This window comes from Oncorhynchus nerka, linkage group LG27, assembly GCF_034236695.1.
Source record: "Oncorhynchus nerka isolate Pitt River linkage group LG27, Oner_Uvic_2.0, whole genome shotgun sequence".
NCBI lineage: Eukaryota > Metazoa > Chordata > Actinopteri > Salmoniformes > Salmonidae > Oncorhynchus > Oncorhynchus nerka.
The window spans coordinates 72,139,261-72,158,900 of record NC_088422.1 but is presented as its reverse complement, the minus strand read 5'-3'; the positions used below and the strand labels follow the sequence as shown (position 1 = coordinate 72,158,900).

Below are 19,640 nucleotides of genomic sequence, written 5' to 3'. Positions count from 1 at the left end.
GTTACCTAATTTAGCATAAAACACACACACACACACACACACACACACACACACACACACACACACACACACACAGAGGTATAAAACCCGCGTTAAAGTCACCAAACGTACTTAAAGCCCATGCAAACGAATTGTAGCCTACCCGTTGCCCTATGTTTGGGGTAATCTTTCGATATTTTTCTTATATAGTGTAATAACCAGGCGGTAATATTATCTCAAATAGCCTATAGCCTAAAAATGAATAGAAAAAAACGCTTTCTCACATAATGGCATACGCGCAAAGCATGCTTAACTCACACGTGCATACTCACTCTTGTACCAGACACACACCCGCTCGCGCACACACACTCACACACACACACACACACACACACACACACACACACACACACACACACACACACACACACACACACACACACACACACACACACACGTCCCCTCTAGCCTGTCTGTGATTGGTCACTCGGCCGTTTGCTGCTGGAGTGACGTCACTGCAGAAGAGAACTGTCAGAGGAAGAAGCATTTATAGAAAAAACTCTATGCTCTCAGGGTAGTGAGAGCAACCGCGGCACGGAGGAGAGCTACAATGGATAAACTAACGGGCCACGGGAGGACCGCACTTTGATTTATAATCCGTAGAGAGATACCATCTCTTATGCCATTCACGAGAGACAAGTGAAATAATGGTTAAGGGATAACACAACCTCGGAAATAAACCACCAATTCGACATGGATCGTTCCAAAACAGAGGTTTGAGCATCGACAGCGCCTTTTAGAAACCGTATGCCTCCGCCTGCTTCGAACGGCGAATTTGGGATGAGAAGCATTTATCGTTTTCTGTACAGACACATGTCCTCTCTTAATAGGTAAATAATCTGATTTCATTTCCTCGGTAAAACCTATTCTATATGCTAGCCATATGCTTCTCATCCTTTACCGGAACCCTTACTGTTGACTTCCACGCGGATACGCAGCCCTCCATTGGATGGCAAAAGAACCAGGACAAATTTCCTCGCATTGAAAAGTAAGGATTCCTTATTCAATAGACGTCGATGTGAGTTTATTTCAGGCTTAATAACATACCGCTAGCTGCAGACACTTATCGTTGTTAATCATATCGCAGCCATCAATTCTGACCATCTATTATATATATATACAGTGTTAAGGAGTTTGAATTGATCTAGTCTGCATAAAGTTGTCTAATTATGGGACAAATTAACCTGTGTTTGATCTGATCAACTGTAGCCTAGGCCTATATAGTCGAAAGAGCGGATAGATCTACATCGCCCTGTATAGCCTCTATGACATGTATAGGCCTATTTGTGAAATAAACGCAGTCCTCTTGGTCGTGCAGATACTGCTAGGGGTTTAATTTATATGGTATATTGGTTATATTATTTTCTACATTAATTTAGTAAGATAGTCGGTGTGATGAAATTGAGCAGTTTCAAATGTAGCCTATAACCTGGTAACCTAACTGCTTTGTAGGAATATCCTCATCCATACATTAGGATGTGTAATGTCACCCACACCTTTTCACATACAAAGAAATGTACATAGAATATGCAATTATTTTGGCTATTCTCTAAAATAGCAATACAGTGGTATACATTTCTGTAAATATTTTCATTGTTACATTATATTAATAACTAACAACATTGCGTTGTGTTAAATTATTGATGTGTTAAATCAAAATGATTTGGAAATGGCTTACAAGCACACTATTATTCGTGACTTTTTCAATTAAAAGCTATGACGTCAGACGCACTGATAAAGGGAAACGTGGGTTCATCACGAGGTTAGTCTGTCTTTAAACATGTGCAGAAGGCTCATTATAGATAGACTAACTACAATACTAAAGCCGGTAAAATAATGATGGTCTACAGGCCTACACGCTTTCGTCTTGATTACATGATTTAGCTTGTTTTTTTACACTCTCTTGTGAGAAATGAATGAATTAGTGAATGAATAGCCTACATGTGTGTTATTGTGGGTCTCCTCTGTGATCTTTTGAAATAGATACATTTTTCCAGGAGGGGAAAGACACTAAATTATATCCAGATATAAATAGCCTATAGACTAAGGATTCCAATAATAATATGACATTAATAATAATACAAATCATTTCATTATAGTGATCACATAGTGCCATGCAGTCCTTACCATAATAGACACAGGCTATTTTTCTGGAAAAGTCACCAAGCCTATAATATACTGCCTGCAAATACGGTGTCAATCGATGCAATTAAATCGTCTGTGATATGTTTTTACATGAATTGATCTTCATTATTGTCATAAGATATGTGGTGGGAGTGGAATGCTAAGTGGTGAAGATGGTGATGTTGTATGGGAGCAGAGCTATAAATAGAACATTTCAATGTTAGCCAAGTCCTCCACTGGTTGAGAGTCTATTGATCGATTTACTCTAAAGTGATTTAGGATTTAATATGACGATGATTTAAGTTATGCAGAATATAAGGATCTTTCACAAAAGGCGGGAAGCTGGTTGCACGTCCAGGCCAGGCTTGTAGCCCTGTAGGCCTATATGCTAGCGATGTCATCATGCATGGGTCTATATCAGCGAGAGTAGTTAGAGATGGAGACAGATTAAAACCTTTCACAGAGTCTTATTCATCGACCCCATGGCCTGCACATCAACTAATAATAGGATATATTTATATTGATGTCTATTGATGTAGGCCTATTTATTATTATTATTATCTTATTTTGGGAAGGGGCAGGTTTGTGGATACCAATTGGTAGTAGCAATATCATTATTAGGCTAGTTATTGCATTAACAAAATGTTTATTTTTCATGTTAGGTGGAACCCATACGATACTCTGGCAGTATGTACGAGGAGGAGTCGGTTGCTATCTTTGGTTATCTAGCTGTATGAGTGTTACTCGGCCGTCATAAAGCTAGCTAACCGAATGTAGGAATGTCCTCCAAACCTGCGACTCGGACAGGAATAAATGATGTCTAGGAGTAAAGACACAAAATAACATAATTGATATGCAATTACAGGTCAATACCTCATTGCCTTTCCGGTAAGTTATAACAATTTTCCCTAATCATTTATTATAAACATCTGTTGAAACACTTCTGAATTCCTCAAAACCTGATACAACCCGAAATGAATGCTTTTTCTTATTTCATTTAGAGAATATATTCTCAAAATATAAGTAGGGTAATCTTTATAGCATGCCTTTAAATGATAAGTCAACATTTTCCACAATGGATTCAAAATCATGTTGTGAATTGAAGTGTATATGTGTTCCACTTTTGTTTAGTATGCTTAGAGCAAGAATACTCTATACATTTATTTATTCCATCACGCAAGGCATCTAGAGTGATTTTGCCGAAAACATATTCTAAAACGAAAAATACTTAATAAAAAGCCTTTATTCCGGTCAGAGGAATAGATAACTTTATCCAGCCATATGAGTGAACTGTAACAATTGATATTCGGGCATGAATATGAATAAAGCTTTGTCGCATCAAAGTATCCGTAGTTGACCAGTATTCTTTATAGTTCTCACTGCATAAATCAGGTTTACGCAGCACACGCAAACACATATTGAATTAAAGTTTAATCAGATGGATTAAGATTTGTGGCTCATATTGATATCATTCTTGTCTCAGGTGGAAACGTTTTGATTTTCCAGAATATGGCCGATATTAGCCTTTATGACGTATTTAGGCATACTATAGGCCAACGCCTATGAAAAGGACGGTCCTGATTAAGATGAGCTATGTCAGTCGATATTTCAGTCGATATTAAGTCAAGCGATCCATGTCATTACATAAACGCATACTTTCAGTTGTGTTCTCACATAGAGTTGTGTTGTCTAGAAAGGAAGAACACTTAAGATATTCATGGTTTTTCTAGATTTAAATGCATTATACCTCCCATGTGAGTCTCACAATACCTTTACGCATTGTGCGCACACCTAATCGGCACAAATTATTCAAGTGTCTCAATTTGGACTTTCTGCCTGGCCCTTCACGGTGCTATAGCTATCCCTCAAAAGGCAACTTCTATAGCTTCTCTTGGAGAACCAAATCCGGGGATGCATTTTCATTCAACCAACAACTCCTCTCAGAGCCTACAGTGGCGCTCAATGGCTGGAGCGCGCTCCTGGCTAATTGGTTTGATTCAGTAAAGGTACGCTGGATTTGTGAAACGTCCTAGCGAGCTTTTCCCACGACTGGCCGGATCTCTCCATTCTAGTGTGTCACCAAACTATTTAGAATTTCCACTGGTCAACCCAGTGACATAGGGCCTACTAGTCGCTACTCTGATAATATCGTCCTTAACCAAAACCGCGTCCTCTTGATGTCTATTGTGAGCTTTACATTATCCAAGTGTAGGCCGATATCCTCCTCAGGTCTTTTAATACTGAGAGTAGGCTAGTTGTTGATGATGGAAATGAACAACTACTATTAACTCACTTGATTTGAACATTTCGTATTCTAATCAATCTCAATTTATGCTTAAAATATCCATCTATTATTATTTATTGTTCCTTCACCTTTATTCACTAACTGCATTCTGATTGTACCTCTACTATCCTCAAAACAAAAAAGCCTTGTGTCGACCTCCTCCAACCTGCCTATCTGAATCTCCTCATCAATAACTGTAATGCAGGCTCTGATCCATACAAGTCCCAACAAAGAAGAATGGAGACATTATCTAATTCAACCACACCAATCTCACCACTCTATTCTTCTCTAGGCCTAATCCATATAAACGTGTCCTTTGCCTGTTGTAGAAGAACCCTTGGCATGACTATTCTATTTCCCGACAATGATCAAATGAATTGTTGCTGAATGTTAGTGATGAGAATTCAAGCATATTGTTTTAATGGATACGTTTAGTTTTTTTTTTTCACTATTGCATTGTATTGTATTTGGAAATGTCTTTGTTATTGTCAAAGGTTGATCCAGTGCCCTTGTCACTGCAGTGGCTGCCTGAGATACACCCACAAACTCTGCAGTATGAACAGCACAAGCTGTCTACTATATGGTAAGTAAGGTATACAGTACATGTGCATATTATATGGTAGAGTAACAGCTAATGGCAGATATAGAGAGGCATGATGAGAGGAGAGAATATGAGAGAGAGGTTGAAAACAGAACATGAACATGAACCAATCGGGGTGTGAATGACAGGTGCTAGGATGCAGCTCCGTGCCTCTTGGCTTCAGGTTTCTCTACGCCTCCATGGGAGCCTTGGTGGAGATGAAGATGTGTAAAAGCTCCAGTATGTTCCTGGTTTGTGCTGGTGGCAGCATGACCCAGATCTGAGCTGGCTCCCTGTAGTCGTCAGGTTCTGACTCTGCTGCCTTCAGCTTTGTACTACAGAAAGGAGGAAAGAGCAGAGGAGGAGTAAAGGAGGAAAAACGCTGAAACTTCAGCATCTGCTTCAGCCACTTCTTTCCTCTGAATCCATTCTGTTTACAAAGAGGCTGTCTGCCTGTTTCATCTCATCTGGGTTTTGTTTTCCGACCCGCCACCCACCCACGTTCCTCACTGATCTTCAAAAATGCATTCTCCCTGAAGATGGAGGAACTATGGTCTCCATCTCCCACTCTCTCTCTCTCATTCTCTGCTTTTATAGGCTAATAATAGAATAACCTCCTTTATGGATTCTAAATTCATTTGACCTGACACAGTAGCAAGCAGATTGCTATTCTGAGTACATTTTACAGCCTGAAACTATATTTCCTCCTTTTATTCATGAAGGCATAGATTAGAACACTAAAATAGAAATTAGTATTATGAGTCTCTTTTACATCAATTTAATCATGAATCTTTTTGTGAAATAAATAACTAATGATGAACAAGTACACTCTTTACATTAGACCATCTGTTAAACGGGACAACGCACCACAACGAAGCATTTTGTGCTGGCAAGATGTAGGATGGCTGGCGGGTAATGTTTTTTTCTCCCCGGCATCTAACCACTCTCTGACGAGCTGGCAACCCCTTTAATTAATTAACGATGTTGAGAGCAGCTCGTTCTCTATTGTCTCTAATACACTGACCCCCTCCCACGGTCTGAAACGACAGCAGGCTCACATACACACTAAAGCAACATTGCAGCCACTATGGGTAGCACAAAGTCAGTACAATATATGCCATACAGCCTACTGTACACCATTGCTTGTGTCAAATAACCAGACTGTTTTAATTCTTCACTCTATTAAGATTACTATAAAAAAACTTCTCCCAGAGTCTAGTACCTTGTAGTGGTGTGACTGTCGGATACAAAGGAATTACAGTTATTCTGTCCTTTTATTTCCCTAAAGACAGATTATGTGGTAGTTGCCATGGCAGTGATAAAAGGGGGTCTGTTTTGTGCTTTATTTCCTCCACAGTGACTGCCAGCCATTCACACCAGGTCTGGATTGAGCAAGGGGAAAGTGGCACAGTCGTCACAAAAAAACAGAAAGCAGGAGGGGAAGAAAAAGGCCAACCCCCTTGTCCCTCTTCCCTTAAATCTCCATCACCGGAAGCCTTTGGTGCCATCTGTGCCCCTGGAGAAAAGGACGGGCGAGATGCCTCCACCCTGTGCCAACGGGGACAAAGGAGCTGCCAGTTAGAGCGGCCCCCCTCGCAGGCAGCCAGAGGACTCTGTGTTACTGACTGGGGCTGAGCTACGGAAGCCATCTTGATGGAGAGTCTTGCTGCTGCTCCTAAAATGGCTGTGTTGGCATGAGGTAGGGCTGGCAGCACCATTAGTTCTATCAGGCTTTTATCCATCACTCCCCTCATCAGTAGGCTAGCCTCTGTCAGCTCTCTTATCTTACCCTCTCCAGTCTGAACTGGCTAACGAGTGTGGCAGGGCTTAGGAGATATTAGATAAATTAACGCTTGTAGGCTAGAGAAAAAGCAGCCCCATCCATTACTGTTTAGATGTTAACGAGGCATTGCATTAACGAACTGACAATAGCCTTGTATGATTTTTTGATTGTAATGTGCATTCATCACACATTGCAACAGACAATCAGTTTTTTTAAACAATACACCACATTAAATACACGTATTTCTATATGAATAAATATTTATCTCTTAACTAATCCTAATTTTGAACGTGTATCTCTCTCTCACACACACACACACATTTACACGGCACACACACACAATCCTTGCACTCTCAGGTTACATAAATCTGATCATGTGAGATGATGATGATGCCCTTGTGGCCTTCAGCCACAGAGCAGAGCTAGCTGACTCGTTGGTCATTACACCTTCAATCATTCTCAAACCTACAATCAACCCTCACGTCTCAAACCGCTGTTTGTCTCATACATACAACTTACATATGTGTCTCACATCTAAACCCACTGTTTTCTAATACTTAGCCTACAACTTCTCTCACTCATGATACGTCTATCGTGTATGCATTCATGCCTCATACTATAATGTGTCTCCTACCTACATACATCTTCTATGTTTCACGACTATTGTCCATAATATGCACATTCATATGCACCCTGCCACATGTCTTAGAGCTACATTTATTCCTGTATATACTGTCAAAGATGTGGATATTGCTTACGTTGCACATGGAATTACAAAATACAAGGCCTTTTTCATTTTCCATCATTTTACCTCATTGTTTACTTATTTATTTTCATCTGTCATGAAAAACGTGCATATTCACAAAATAAGACAACAGCAACTATGGTTGTATCTGTGTGTTTATCATAGAGAGGGAAACACGATTTACAGTACTGTAGGCCAGGCCTATGTGTCAGTCATGTTGGATGGAGTACTGTACAACATGTTCTGTTTATATTATCATCTGGGTTATGGTGAAGAGTATAATTGGAGTATGATTTTTCATAGCTTTAAATTATCAGTCAATGTAACATGGCAAATGTATTTCTACAGAAAATATTTATGTACATTATAGATGTTTCTATAATAGTTTGAGAGGACATAGGTATTGAAGTTGACCTTATAGGCACCTCGACTTGAACTAAAAATATGTATCTTGGTCACAGTACAGGATGAAATGATTATAATGATCAGAGCAGGTCATTGCTTTCACTGCACATACTGCTGTTGCTATGCAATTTAGAAATTACACGTTGAGACAATTAGCTGGACAATTATGTTAACAAGCTAGGAATATGAATATGGCATGATAAATGAAAAAAAGGTAGGCTACCTAATGTAGGTTATGTGGTTGATATAACGTTAGTATAAAACGGAATTTCACAGTCTAATATTACAGAGACTGCATGGCAATATCAAATGTATTTAATCTCACAATGTACTGAAAATATTTTATATCGAAAATAAATAATCATATTCTTCTGAACAAGAAATGATTCGCATACTCACTGAAGGTAGGACCTTGACTGCCTATTTAGAAACCGATGTCCAACACAAACCGGATGCAAATCACGACCTTGAGATAGGATCATTTGTTGCAATAGAAAACCCACAAATAAACGCAAATATGTATAAAACGGCTTTACATACGGCCTACTTCATCCATCACTATTAAAGACCACATATTTGTAAGGAAGAAAACACCAAAATATAGCCTGTTACTGAATCATTGGCTTTACAGAGATGACAAATAAAGGAAACAATGATGCAACTGCAGCCGTTAATGAAGAGCACCAGACAAGCTCTGCATATTAACATAATTGCATAGAAACGAGGAGAGAAAGCAGAGCCGTCTTTAAAGGAACAGCAGCACATTAGAGGCGCGGGCTGCAGCCTTGTATGCACGTGGGGTTTAGCTGCACGAGACATGCGACAGCAATGTGGAAAATGTGGGATTAATTTTTGCCAAATGTAAAAATATCCAGTTTAACCGAATATCCCCTAAATCCTGAAGTCCCTTTACTGTAACTAATGAAATGTAAAAGCCAGTGTAGATCATCCCTTACAGTAGGGTATCTTTTTATGAAACCTTTATGGCAGCCAAACAAAACCACACCAGATACAAAGAGAGAGTGACGTATAATACATACAGCCTAATGCCTCCTATATGGTAAATATAATGTCAATTGTTAAATTATGATGTCATTTCATTACAAAAAACAGGCCTATAGACACCTTCCACCTGACATCATATGGTATATTATGTTTCTATGATATTTTGATTAAGGGATAATACCCCACTAAATCATGTAGGGAAATAGCATTCATTTGGAGAAACATTTATTTGTATTCCAAAAAATGTATGCTTAATTGTTTGCACAAACAAAAATAAAATCACAATGCTCTTTGAGTGATTATACATCTTACATGAATTGGATGAAAGATCTACGCTAGCCTAGCCTACCCATACTTGCATATATTTATCATCATGTACAGTACATGGGATGATAAATGAATAACCACTATGTATTTTAGTACTATCAAAGATTACTGTAGCTTTAACATAACAAAGAAAAAAATGTGCCTTTAATATGATGAAGGAAATCCGCTATGCCTTTAATACAACAAAGGGTAACTGTGCCTTTAATGCCCAAGCAAGCTTTAATTAGACTAGCAGTCTCTCCATAGGGGGGAGGGGCCTCCTCATACCTGATTTGCATATTTTCAAGGCCTCCATCTCAGATGTGTCACTGCGTAGAATACAGGGATGGGCAGACATAAAAAAGCTTAATGGATGAAGCAAAGGACTAGCTCTACACACAATGTGTAAATTAAACCTACGATCAATTGTAGGGAATCTTATAATTAATAGCATTTGATGTAAATATGATGATAAGTGTGTGTGTGTGTGTGTGTGTGTGTGTGTGTGTGTGTGTGTGTGTGTGTGTGTGTGTGTGTGTGTGTGTGTGCGTCCAAGGTAAATGCCTATGACATTGAATATGCTTTGTTAAGTCTATTCCTGTGTTCAAATGCTATCACATCTGCCTTGTATTAATTAATTAATCATTTCCACTATGTGGATTAGGTGCCATAGCAACTATTCTACGCAGAGCACAGATGTGAGTCATTTTGCATTCATGTGAGAGAAAGTTCTTACAGTGATCCTTTTCCACCATATATCTGTCATAACATTCTCATTTACTGTATATTCTACTTTCAACACATGAACGCAGATAAAAAGTCTGTTCCGTTTCAGACTGACTGTGGGACTAAAATAGACGTATTTTGATCCTGATGCTTCATGTCCCATTTACTCAGAGACCGTGGGCTTGTATTTGGATGATTCTTACTACTAATTGGGGGGTGATATAGAGAATGCTCTGTCTATAATCCTCCTGGTTGAAAGGTTTAAAGGTTATGAAATCTGTAAACATGACTGATCTCTTTGTTTTCATTGGGTGGATTGATTTCATATGGCCTAGTTCCCAGTTAATGAAGAAGACTATTGCTGTTACAGTAGTCTACATGCATATCTCCCCATTGTCTTCAACCCTGATTGTTAACGCTGGACACAGGGAATTATTTGGTGGTGATGTGGTGGGAGCCAGTTGTACAGTATGTAATCAGTGATTTGTCAGTGAATGCAGTAGCATTGCAATCTAATTCAGCACCTAGGACAGCATCAGTTTAAGGCAGATGTTTTTACTGTAATGACTGGTGATGTTGCATTCTGCATGCACATGTGCCGAGTCGATGCACGTTTTAATTAGACATTGGCTGTGTGAACCAAAACACGTTGATTTGATCAACCAGCTCTCACAGTCTCACGTCAGAATTAGACGTTCATCCATGTTTCTCAAATGTCAAATTTCAAAGTTATTCCAAACGTCAAATTTCAAAGTGTTTAAGGTTAATTTTAGGCATTAACTCCAAAATCTTAAGGTTAGGCATTAACTCCGAATGGTTAAGGTAAGGTTTAAGGTTTGGGATCAGTTTAAAACAAAAATCTCAAAAACAACTTTCTATCGCTGGATTAGAACATGCAACCTTAAGCCCATCCGCCATCCCCATCCACAACGCCCTAGCAAACCCAAACCTACTTGATGGTAAAAGCACTCAGTGTTGCCCCTGGTGGCCGGTTTCCACATCATCTCCCGATGTCCTCAGACAAGTCTAATATTGACTTGTGTCACGAGTGACCTGTCACGAATGTGTTCTATAAGAGCATGGGACAATGCTATCTTTCCGCAATGTGACTAATGCCACATTGTAGGGTGCCCATAGACACGGAAGTCTGAAATGCACGCGTGAACAGAAAGACACACACACACACTCACCCACATACAAAATAACCATACAGATTCCTGTTAAATGTTACTTTTAGCCCTTGGCACAAGGGAGAGCAGAGAGCAAAAGTGAGCTGTGATCTCTGAGCCCGGGCTGCAGGGCTGCAGGTCGGTGTAATGCACTGTGTACTGCAGCTGTCTGTCTGTAGCTAGTCTGCCTGTTGGTAAACAGTAGATGGAGTCCACATTATCATTCTGCTCCTGGCTCCCCTCCACAATGACTGCTTTGTGAGGAGAGCTCTTGACGGAGGTCCACCACCCCTCTTTCCCACCATTGTGTGGGTGGGTGCTGCAGGAGACACAGGGGGTAATGGGGTGGGAAAGACGCTCCATACCAGACACTGCCAGATGCCTGCATTAGCGCCAAAACCATGAGAGTGCCCCCTGGAAAAGCAGCCCCTCTCCCCCCGTTTTTCTATGTATTTATGTCTGTGTGTGTTAGTGAATGTGTCTCAGTGTGTGTGTGTGTGTGTGTGTGTGTGTGTGTGTGTGTGTGTGTGTGTGTGTGTGTGTGTGTGTGTGTGTGTGTGTGTGTGTTTGCACAAATTATCAAATTAGTTTAAAGCCCTAAATGAGCTGTTTTTGAAATTATGCTGCGCTCTTAAAATAATAACTTAAAGGATAGTCAGATGCATGTGTTAAAATAATAACTTAAAGGATAGTCAGATGCATGTGTTTAAAATAATAACTTAAAGGATAGTCAGATGCATGTGTTAAAATCGTAATACATAGTTACCATGTTGGAAAACCTAAACGTATCTTAACTCACTGAGTACGCTGGGGGTTACTGCCCCTCATAAAATCTTCAACTACCTGGTGTCTATAACAGCCAGCATATTAATGGTTGTTTATGGGAGAACAATTTTCAATAATTCCCAGACGTAATATCTTTACAGAATCATAGGATTTAAAAAAAGCATCATTTGTTAGATTTTCCAATAAGTATGGATTAACAAATTGGCATTGAGTATGTCGTGTTACATTTCAGCTGGGTGGCAGACTGTATTCTTGATTCCCCTTCTACCACAGACAGGCTATTAATTAAACAATCACAATATATTACCCTGTAAAAGGAGGCAGCCAGAGGGAAAGAAAGGAGGGAGAGAAGTTGTTGTTTTTACCAGGGGGCAGACAACACTATTTCACAGCAAAGCATACAGACAATGAAGAAAGTAGGTGATAATGTATGCAGGAACTAAGGAATGAGAGGTAAACAAAAGTAATGACAGAGAATGTGAGAGGGATAGCACAGAAGAGCTCACTTAAATATCATGTTTAAAACAGTTGTAAAGAGAGATAAATTATGTTTGAGCGTTAACAGGTTTATCCATTCAGAATGTAAGGTGGTGGGGAGTGTGTGCGTGTTGGGAAAGTGTGTGTGTGCGTGTGCATGTGTGTAATTATGCATAGTATATGTGTGTTTTTATGCACTTATTAACACTTCTGTGTGTTTATATGTGTGTGTGGACAGTCAGTGTGTGTGTTGGGGGAGGGACTGTACTGTCTGCCTCTGTGTGTCTGTCTGTGTTTCCATGTGGCAGAGGCTGCAGCTGGCATATTAATAGACAGGGTGAACAGGGGTCTGGGAGCTGTCTGGAACCACCTTGTATTATCCCACTAAGGAGCTCAATCTGAATCAAATGCAAGATACTGATCATACTTGGGTTATGACTATAAAATGAGTTCTTTCTTTTCAGAGTGTTACCGTAGCTCTATTCTGCCATTTCTCATGAGGTCAAGTGGGCTGTTAGAGAATGGGTTAACAATAAGAATAGAATGGCTGTGAATGCTTCTGTTACACCTCCACTGAACTGTGGTTCCCACATCCCGCATTGTACTGTGACAGACTGTTGCTGAAGCCTTGTGGATTTGATCAAGATCTCCCTGCTAAACACAACCAATGTATCAAGACATTTTTTCACCATGATCCAGGCAGAATTAACAATTGACTGGTGGGTTCAGACAAACACAATTAAATTGCAAAGTAATCTTCCATCATATTCAATGTTATAACCTGTCCATAAAAGGGACTAAATCACACACCCTGCTCTGAGCTTTGTCTAAAGATTGTATGTTTTACGCTCCCTCTCCTCTCCCCCTGTGAGGATACCTCAGCTGCGTTCTCGTCTTAATCTGGGGATAGATGCGATTATCCCACCAAGAGTTGTTCTCAGCTTTGTAACGGCGACAGGGGACCTTTCACTTCTCTTTTCTTCCCACGGCCCAGTAGCCATAAACAGCCTGGACCCCCAGACATGGGCCTGCCTCAGCTTACAGGCATTAGTCTGGAGACAACATCCATAACAGCCCTAGCTAAAGGCTATGGTGTATTCACCAAATAAGGGCAACCAATTGGTCAACCAAACAAGTTTTAATGACCACTTCAACAGGCATGTTGTATCCATTTATTGTGGGATCATTTAGAAAAGGTTAAGGAAATGTATCACTAGATAGTCTGCACCTCCATTGTACTGCTTGTATCTCTCTATCTTTCCATCACTCACACGACCTATGAACATTTCAGGCTGTCTGTCAAGTTCAAGTTCACAGCGGTGGGAATGTCTAGACTGATTCACATTCAGTACTTCTTCATCTACTTTTGTCAACTCTCCCTCCCATCCTCTCCCCTCATGGTCATGTCCAAGGCAGGCTGGGGGAGCCCAGTGTTCTGTGGTGTTTCCGTGGCGTTGCTATGACAGAGGGGCTGCGGCGTTGTTATGGTAGCAGGCCTGGCGGGCCCAGCTATGTGCTGGTGAAAGGGACAGCCTGTCAGAAAGTGTGTGAGAAGTCCCTTAGGTCCCCCTTACAGCTGGGCAAAGGCACCCTGTCCCCCCACTCTGGTCCCCTCTTGTCCCCCTCCCGTCCCCCTCTTGTCCCCTAGCACACAGCTCAGAGCCTGGGAACACAGCAACACAGAGAACATTTTATATTCATCAGACTCCCCTCTCCCCCTCCCTCCATCACTCACTCCTTACCTCCCTGTCTCCTTCACTCTCCCTCCATCTTTCTCCCATCCTGTCTCTCCTATGCATCCCTCCCTCCCTCTCTGGGACAGTAGAAGCAGGACCCTCTCATCTGTCTGCCTCTTCCTATCCTACTAACTGGGAGCTCATCCAGTCAGGTTGAGGCTTTCAAATCGAAATGGACTGGAATGGCGCTAAAGACTTTGAGTGAGAACACTGGGGGCTATGTGTATTTGGACATTTTAAATGAACCTGAGTGTGTGTGTGTGTGTGTGTTTTGTTGAGGTCTCATTCAGGACTGAAGACGAGTATTGAGTATAAAAGGCTGATGATTTGCATAAGCTGCATGCTGTCTGAGGGTTTGGCGGGGGGGGGGGGGGGTGCAGAGAAAAAAATATATGAGAGAACATAAAAAAGAAAGAGGGAGAGATCCCGCATTGTGGAGGCAGAGAAAAAAAGAGGGGGCTTGAATAAGGGAGAGGGTGAAAATTGACAGAGAAAGGGTCTGGCCAAGTCCCCCGGTGGGATTAAATTGTCCAGAAACCTCTCTATATATAATTTGGTGAAATTGGTAATGGTGCGGGTAGACTGCCCCTGTGTATATTCAAAACTTGATGAGAGACAGCTAGATTTGTCTTAGTTGTTAAGTTGATGACAGTTAAGGATGACGCAATAAACACAGTTATCAGAAAACTTTAATATCCCACATGAATTCACAATGATTCTTTGTATTGGTAAAATCTGTCACTTTTCTGCTTCTATCCACTCTGAAATTGCTTTGCACATACTGTAACACAATTGTCCTTATTATTCATAACATTTCTATTGGTGTACTCCAAGTACCGAAACTGGTGTTAATGTGTTTTGAATAACCCAATGTAGAAATAGATGGAAGACTGTATTTATTATTTAACCAATCATTCACTGACTGACACATTCTCTGCTTCCAAACTAGATTCCATCAAGCGTCAAGCCCAATATCATTGTCATCACTCCATCTTACTGTGACCTAAAACAATACTGGTCACTGTTTACAGTTAGCCAATCCGCTGTTTTCTGGGTTCCTGTGTTAAGCAATGTGACATGGGTGACTTACATGTTGTTTCTGATCTCTGTGTCTCCAGGTCCTGCAGGTGTTGACAACCTCTAGGGGAAGACTCTTCCATCAGCCCTGAGCCCTGAGCCCTGGGCCCTGAGCCCTGGGCCCTGGGCCCTGAACCCTGAGCCCTGGGCCCTTCCTCATTGGCATCCTCTCCAGTCAAACACTGAGAAATGAGGGCACTGAAGAATCCCCCCTAAAGTTAACAGACAATGCTTGTAGAAATTTACTGTAAGGACAATGTATGGAGATATTTACTGTAAGGACAATGTATGGAGATATTTGCTGTAAGGACAATGTATGGAGATATTTACTATAAGGACAATGTATGGAGATATTTACTGTAAGGACAATGTTTGGAGATATTTACTGTAAGGACAATGTATGGAGATATTTACTGTAAGGACAATGTTTGAAGATATTTACTGTAATGACAATGTTTGGAGATATTTGAAGACATTGTTTGCAGAAGTTGCGCACAGATTATCTGATGATATATTGCACGGCTGAGAGTGTATAGTTTCAACATAACTTTTAACATTACAGCAGAATGTAAGACAATGTGTGTAGGATGTGAAATCAAAAGGGATGAGATCAACATGTGTTCATACCTTAATTTGTGTGTGTGGTGCGTGTGTGTGCGTGTGTGAGTGTGCGTGTGCGTGTGCGTGTGTGTGTGTGAGTGTGCGTGTGTGTGTGAGTGTGCGTGTGTGTGTGTGTGTGTGCGTGTGCGTGTGTGTGTGTGTGGGGGGTGGTCCCTACTGTACTTTTAGAGTACTCTGGAGTGTACTGGGCTTCAGAGAAGCACTACAGTGCCCTAATGTGTGGGCTGTTTACAAGAGAAGCTCTCTGGATGTCTATCCTCTGTCATGTGCAATTAGTTACTTTATGAATAGAACTGACTACTCTATGCAAATACATGTGAATGACTCACCCTCTGGCTGTATTGCAAATGTTGTTTAATGTTTGACTGTCACAGTGAAAAGAAAGACATTGTTTGGTGAAGATTCCATCCATTTACTGTATCCATCAAATGCTGCATTTTTCCTATTACAAATATTATCTGCATGCGTTCATAGTGATCAGGGAATGTTCTACATGAAATGTGTTAGATACAGTATTGAAACAGTCCGATTAATAGCTGTCTCATTGCCTGATTTTTATTATTATCCTTATTCAGAGAGATAGACAGTTCTGGATAAGAGCGTCTGCTAAATGACTTAAATGTAAATGTTAAATGTTGAACATACCTGCAATAAAGAAAGGGACACATACTTGTACTTGTACACAAACGTCTTACAAAACATGTTGTTGTAATTGAGTTGTGACTTGTCATGACTTCTGTGCTGTTTGGATTGAATGTGTATACAGAATAAATAATACAACAGATGTCTAAAATATTCTAGTGTTTTTTAAAATTGGAAATACAGAAATGATTGATATTGAAGTTTATATGTCTGCATTTAGACAGACAGCCCAATTCTGAATTTTTTTTAGACATCGGATCTTTTCACATCAGATCTTTTTCAGAGATTATCTGATTGGCCAAAAGACTAATAAGTGAAAAACAGATCAGAATTGGGCTGCCTGTCTAAACGCAGCCTAGAGACACAGACTCTGAGAACGACAGTATGTTGTTCTTAAAGACCGTATGTGTGTCAGCACCTTGGAAAGCACACGACAATAGAAAGCTGTTGGTAGATTGGTCTGGATCTTCTATTTACCAGATGAGTGTGAATATTATGCCTTATTTTGAAATGTGAATATAGGCCTACAACCGTTTGGACATAAAACCGTTTGGACATCCTCATGAAGTCTTCTGAAGTAGCCTAAAATACATTTTAAAAAGTAGCCTACCAAGGATTCTAAGCTCTCAGGTTTGTTGGTCTTTGATCGGTAACTGTTTTCAAATACATTTTTTGCCTATGCATTTTGAGTGACAGGTGACACGTAATTGCTGAGAAACATTGAACATAACCTAAAATTATTCTGAAAAAACTGAGATAAATAAAATCATGCTAATGGATTGGACGAAATCTAAAGTGCAAAGGCATAATAACATGCAAAGAAAATAGACGTGAATCAAAAAAAGAGAGAAACACTGAAAGTGTAGAAGTTGAGCGAGCCGGTTGAGACACAGTGGTGCAGAATACAGACATGCTCCTGCAGAGGTTTTCCTCCTTGAGCTAATGCCCTCTCGCTCAGAAGGCGTTGTTGTTTTGAACATTTAATTGTTAATTGCTCTTTAAATTCTATAGAGTATCGCCAATCATTCGCCATTTGACTTCAGACTGGATAGCACAGACTCCTCGAGTCAAAACAAGCAACTCGTCGTTCCCCTCAAAGATGCCTCATCGTGAATTGACCGCAGAAAAAAATAATCTGAAAATCAAATACATTCTACCCAAATTAATAGGCTAGGCCTACATCTGAATTTTAGATTTTTAAAAATCACGAATCATTGCTTTCACAAAGCCTGTGATTAAGGTAAGCAGCGAATTGTTTAATTTTGTGTTGTGCTTAACCAGTCTGTAAAGCAATGATAATGATCATGGGTCTGACAACTAATTTACGGCTATGTTGTCTCTGCATTATTAGTCGCGTCCACGTTGGGAATAATTTGCATTGGTCACTGACATTTGGTCATAGATTGGCCCGAAACACACTCCAACCGAACGTTTAGTTGATGCCAAAATACCTCAAGTGATTTCTTATTCTAAATATATCCAATACGGTTATCAAAAGTTATATTTTATTTTCGACCCTTCCAACTGAAGTCGCTTTCGTTTGCCCATAGACGGGATGGCTACTTAGTATCTTTGACTCTCTCACAGATTGTTTTACGACGAGCTTGATGTCATGGGCCACCTATCTCTGACACCTTTTTAATGAAACATCTAGCCTATACAAATTAACGGTATAAGAATATAATGTCGATACATCTTTATTAATCGTTTATTAGCTTAGATTTCTGGAGTGCCTACAGTAGAACATCTCAAAATAATACGTACTTTTAACATTTTGCCTCCATGTATTAGCGCTTCAGATACCCTATACGTGAACACTACACTGGCTTTACATTCTAGTCAGTTGAGTTTACTTCCTCAAAGGAGGTTTAATTGCAGATACAATAGTCTACAATAAAACGTTTCTGGATTGCTTTACATAAAATAAAATGAGGGTTAGTGTTCAAATAGAATATTGTTTATTGCACGTTCTTTTGTCGGAAAAGCTGTATGACTTTCCGCCTAAATGCAGACATTTTGCTATCCCAAATAGCCACAGCATTCAGAAGACACTCTGAATGTCATTTGGTGAAATTAAAACACAATGACAGAAATGATCATAAATGTGCACTTTATTGTGTTTTAGTATCAGGAGGGGATCAAGCAGTAAGCTGAGTGTGAGTCTATATTGCTGACAATCCCATCTCCAAGTCCAGTGCCAAACAGGGCTGGATGGATGCGCCAGCCAGAGAGGGTTATGACCCGGCAAAGACCAATAAAGTGACACGTGCTTATCAACATGTCCTGCTCACAACAATCCTGGGGTGTTTTAAGACATAGTAATTCACTAAAAGTATAGATAACAGGCAAGTAAGAAAACAAATATCTATTTTAAAAGGTTTATAAATACAGTAGTTGATGAAGTATTTACATAATTGTCTATAAACTAACTAGTTTGTAGATAGTTTATCAAATTAACATTGTTATTCCTTATACTTCTCTATTTATTCCCATACAATTTATCCAGTGAATCTATAACTAGCCATCTATTATAATCAATTTAACCTTTCATAATATGTATTTTTATGTAAAGAGTTTTATCTTAAATTCTACATTTCATTCTATGATACCGGACAGTTCATGGGGCACTAATGGGCAATGTTATGTTGAAATGCAGGTACTTAAAAAAAATGGCTGCTCTTCATATTCAGGAATGACGTCAAATATAGCTTTCATCATTGCAATATAACAATACAGTGTATAGAAAATAGAAGTTTTGACGATGGGATGAAGGGTTTCGATGCTTGGAATGTGATTCAGAGAGGGACCTGTTAGAATCCTAGATGTCAGTGGTATTAAGTGTCTCCCCAGGGCCCTCTAGAGCAGCTAGGGGTCAGAGGGGATGACCGCAGTTTAAGTGGCTTGTCCGTCTATTCCCCAATGGCCAATGGAATGAACTCCATTGACAGGAGCTGACATGAATTTCTTTCACAGTGACACTGAAAGTGTGATCATTTGATTACAGACACTGAAATATGCTTATAATCATATCCCCTATTAGGTAATAAAGGATTACATATAAGTGTTTTAATACAGTATATTCAAAACCGTACTCTGTAACCTTGACCTTGCAGTTTTTCAATGCACAATAGACTT

General features: G+C 39.9%; 1 long non-coding RNA gene across 2 annotated transcripts; it reads left to right on the top strand.

The window, feature by feature from the left end:
• Nucleotides 1-566: 566 nt before the first annotated feature.
• Nucleotides 567-16,007, top strand: LOC115112372 (uncharacterized). Of its 2 annotated transcripts, none has more exons than XR_010461581.1 (4): nt 567-1,027; nt 4,942-5,030; nt 6,385-6,726; nt 15,284-16,007. It is a non-coding gene; the product is annotated as an uncharacterized LOC115112372 (long non-coding RNA). The 2 variants fall into 2 exon arrangements; XR_010461580.1 differs by lacking the exon at nt 567-1,027 and adding an exon at nt 2,796-3,051.
• The last annotated feature ends 3,633 nt before the right edge of the window (nt 16,008-19,640 follow it).